Raw genomic sequence first — 4677 nt, 5'->3', positions numbered from 1 at the left:
CACGTGAGAGCGCGAACATCCCACTGGCTTCCCTGGACCCCGGAGGCGCTTATTGCCGAGCGGGCGCTGCCCCAAAATCCTCCTGCCCCTGCCAAGCTGAGCACTAGGGGAGATGGCTTCCCTACCCCGGAGGCGCTTATGGCCGAGCGGGCGCTGCCCCAAAATCCTCCTGCCCCTGCCAAGCTGAGCACTAGGGGAGGCGCGGAGCCTCACCTTGGGGCCTGGCTCCCATCGGCTTCTGTCCGGAAGTGCGCAGCCGCGCCTCAGGCTGGATGGAACCGCAGGGGCCGGGGAAGGGCCGGCTTTCGGTCGGCTGGGCCTTGAATTTCAGCGGGACTGCAGTGAATTTTGGCCACATCACCCGACCCTCGCCACATCTCCTGGTGCACTCTGCAAAGTGAAACTCCTCAGTTGGCATGCAAGCCTCCCTTGGGTTGGTTTTAGCGCCCTGCTTCTTAAATTTTGTTTTGGAGCTCAGGGTGCAGTTCAGTGGTAGATCACGTGCTTAGCACATCCCGGGATCCCAGTCCAGCACAAACAAATATTAAGTCCTTGATTCTGAGGAAGCCCCCCCCCCACCTTTGAGAGGGTCTCACCATGTAGTCCACTCTGGCCTCGAACTCATGGTTACCCTCCTGCCTCAGCCTCTCCAGTGCTGGAATTATGAGCGTGCACCACCACACTTGTCAGCTTCCAGTTTCTGAACTGTCCAGGAGGCAGTGGTCTGCAGTCCCAGGGGTGGTTAGAGGAGGAGGGTTTCTTGAGCTCAGGAATTCCAGGAATTCCAGATTGATCTGAGCAATAGAGGGGTATACAGTTTAAAACAACAAAAAAGGACTGGTGGTGCTCACTAGTAATCCCAGCATTCAGAGAGGCTGAAGCAGGAGGCTCAAAAGATCCTCCCCACCCTGGCAATTTACCAAGACCCTGTCTCAGACTAAGAAAATATAAAAATCTAACAGGGCTGGGGATAAAGTTCAGTGCAAAGCTCCTGGGTATAATCTTCAGACAACCCCCCCGCAAAGGAGACCCTGAGATACAAAAAGTGTTTTAAGCAGAATAAAGAACACACGCCAAGGGGCCAGGGCTGGAGATTTAGTTTAGTGGTGCCACCACGTGCCTCAAATGCACAAGGTCCTCAGTTCCATCCTTGGTACCACCAAAAAAAAAAACAAACAAACAAAAAAAACCCAAAAAAACAAAACCAAACAAACAAAACCAAAGAACTCACACCAAATTCTGAGGGATTAAACAAGGTGAAATTTATCAACTACATAGTGAGACCCTGTCTCAAAAAAAAAAAAAAAAAAAAAAAAACACCAAAAAAACCCCCCAAACAAAACAAGGTGAAATTCAGTGAGCCTGGGCCAGGGATTTAGCTCAGTGGTGCCCCGCCTGCCTGGCAAGCCGGGCACCAAACAAATAATTCAGCGAGCCGGGGATTTAGCTCAATGGTTAGGTGACCTGCCTTGAGAGCCCAAGGACCAGAGTTCAATCTCCGGTACCAAAAAAAATTACATTTTGGGCTGGGGATTTAGCTCAGCGGTTCAGTGGCCTGCCTCACAAGCGCAAGGACAGGAGTTCGATCCCCGGTACCACCACACACAAAAAAACAAATAATTCAGCGAGAGTGAAGGCAAATATGAAAGACAGAATAATGAGGAGGAAGATGGCAACTTTTCCAAATTCAGTTTTTTATGCCCAGTCCTAACAGGCCTGACACCCATAGGCCTCACTAAATGGTGTTCTCTTGTTCTCACAAGAGTTTACAGTCCCATAAACTTTGTCAGCCTGGCAAACCCCGCCCCTCTTTCAAGCCCCTTCACAGCCTATCTCCTCAGCGAGGCCTGCACCCCATACCCAATACCCAGCCTCACAAAGGTTACACACTCACTTTAAGATTCTCCTGCCAAAACACCTATTGCCCCCTCCACCTCCCTGTTCTGAGGATGGAACCCAGAGGTGCTCTACCACAGAGCTACATCCCCAGACCTTTTTATTTTTATTTTTTTGGTACAGGGGATTGAACTCAGGTCCTTGCACTTGCAAGGCAGGCAGTGGAACCACTGAGCTAAATCCCCAGCTCAATTTTTTGGTTTTTTGAGACAAGGTCTCACTATGTAGTTGAGATTGACCTGGAACTCACTACATAGCCCAGGCTGGTCTCAAACTCATAGCGATCCTCCTGCCTCAGCCTCCCAGTGCTGGGTTTACAGGCGTGCACCACCACACCCAGCTTTTCCCAGACCTTTTTAATGTTTTTTGTTTTGACTCAAGGAATCACTAGATTGCCCAGGATGACCTTGAATTTGTGACCTTCCTGCCTCAGCTTCCTGAGATTGCTGGGATTACAGTGTACACCACTGTACCCAGCTTGTTCTTTTCATATATAATATAAAATTCATAATGTATATTATTTTTTGCAGTGCTGAGGGTCAGACCCATATCCTGGCACACACTAAGTGTACACTCTCTGCCATGGAACCACATCCCTAGCTCAGTATGTCACGTTTTATCATGATCTTACTAGACTGAGATTGTCAAGAGCAGGAACTAGAGGGGGTTGCAAGTAGGATACCTCTGTAAGTTTGTAGAGCAAGTTAATAGAGACCTTTCCCTTCTCTTGACAAGCACCTGTTACGAGCAACAGGAAGCTCCTTCCACTGGGAACTTTCACCACCCCCAGAGGAAGGCCTCCAGTGAGTCTCCTCACTGATTACCCTGAAACAAGGAGAGCACGCTTTGGTTTTGCTAGAGTTGGGTTCCAGCCATATCTGGTCCTGCCCATATTTGCTGCATCTCCCCTAACAGATTTCCCCTTGTTAGCTCATTTGGACCCAGCCCCAGACCTGCTTCCTTCTTTCCTCCCTTCCTTTTTTTTTCTTCCCTTCCCACCCTCCCTCCCTCCTTTCCTTCCAATGGGCTCTGGCTGCAAACTTGCTGTGTAGCCCAGGCTGGCTTCACACGCACGACCCTTCTGCCTCAGCCTCCCACATGCAGAGATTCCATGTGTGTACCACATCATCGCCTGGCCCTGTTTACATTCTGTATGTATATCCTTGTAAATGCCTAAGGTGCCAAGATGTTTCTGTTTCTCACTAGTGCCACCCCAGTGCCTAGAATGGTGTCAGGCACAGAGAAATCAATAAATGCTTGAGTATAGGACACAATTCAGGAAGTAACTGGCAGCCGTTGTGTGCAAATGCCCAGGCATAACCCTCTTCTCCCAGCTCTGAGGAGAGCCGCAATTCCAGTAGATGTAATCCTAACATCCAAGTCATGCCCTGGCCTCCACAAAGGGTTAGATCTGAATTCCGGCTCTGCTACCAATTTCCTGGTTGAATTTCACTCCTAAAAAATGGTATAATAGAAGAGTGAAACCACCTATGACACTTTCAGCAAATTATTTTGCCTTTCTAAGGCTGAGTTTTCTTATTTATGAAATAGAGAAAATATTAGCTGGGCGTGGTGGCGCAGGCCTGTAATCCTAGCACTCAGGAGGCTGAGGCAGGAGGATTGCTGAGTTCGAGACCAGCATGGGCTACATAGTGAATTCCAGGGTAGTCTCAACTACATAGTGAGACCCTGTCTCAAAAAAACCAAAAGAAAAAAAAAATCCCCAAAAAAGAGAGAAAATATTGATTTCCATGGGGCTGTTGTAAAGAGAAAACAGACTAAATTTTTACTGCCTGTTGTTTCTTTCCAAATCTTAGCTGCCATTCATTAGGTATCTGCTTATTCAAGAAAATGGTAAATACAGATTTCTATATGTAATATTCCAATTTTTCTTTTCTTCTTTCAGTTTTGAGACAGGGGCATACCAGGCTGGCACTGAACTGCCTCAGCCTCCCAAAGGCTGGAATTGTGGGAGTGCACCACCATGCCTCTTTCCCTCCCTCTGTCTTTCCTGCCTTTTTCTTTTCCCCTCCATCTCGCTTCTTTGTGTTCTCTGCAGTGATGGGAATCAAACTCAAGGCCTCACATGCCAGGGAAGTGCTCTCCCACTGGACTGCATCCTCAGCCCATGCTCCAATTTAAATTTGTAAAAGATTTCTCTTCCTTTCCTGATTTTTTTTTTTTTTCCAGACAGGGTCACACTATGTAGTTCAAATTGGCCTTGAACTCATTATGTAGCCTCGGCTGGCCTCAAACTCGCAGCACTCCTCCTACCTCAGCCTCCCAAGTGCCAGAATTACAGGCATGCACTCCCACGCCCAGCAAACACACATATTTTGAAACTCCTAAAAAAAACAAAAGTCAAAAGTCTTGAGGGCTTTTCCTGTAGACTGGATTTGGCGCTGGGCTACTAATTTTCCACCGAGGCGACCTGCAGGTCGTTTGGAATGTTATGACACCCTCTGGGTTGTTCAGGCAGTTTACTTCTCTGCAGAATGGACCCTGGCTTTGTGCAGATCAAAGGAGACCAAGCACGCGAAGCGCCCGGTAGGCACACACAGGACCAGGACGGCTGGCGTTTGGCTGACCGTTGGTTTGTGTAGGACGTCTTCAAGGAACAAGCTATGCCCACAGGCCCGGAGATCCCGGAAGGAGAAGGAGCAAAAAAGACAGAGGAAAAGCAGAGGAAGAAATGAGGTTAAGCGGCAACAGGGTCCGCCCTCCAGGCGGGGCGCCCGCGAGAGGCCCGGCGGGGCGGGAGCACACGTGGCCTCCAGAGGG

The sequence above is a fragment of the Fukomys damarensis genome, unplaced genomic scaffold (genome assembly GCF_012274545.1).
Source record: "Fukomys damarensis isolate Sample0158 unplaced genomic scaffold, DMR_v1.0_HiC HiC_scaffold_34, whole genome shotgun sequence".
Taxonomy (NCBI): domain Eukaryota; kingdom Metazoa; phylum Chordata; class Mammalia; order Rodentia; family Bathyergidae; genus Fukomys; species Fukomys damarensis.
This window is presented reverse-complemented; position numbering follows the sequence as displayed.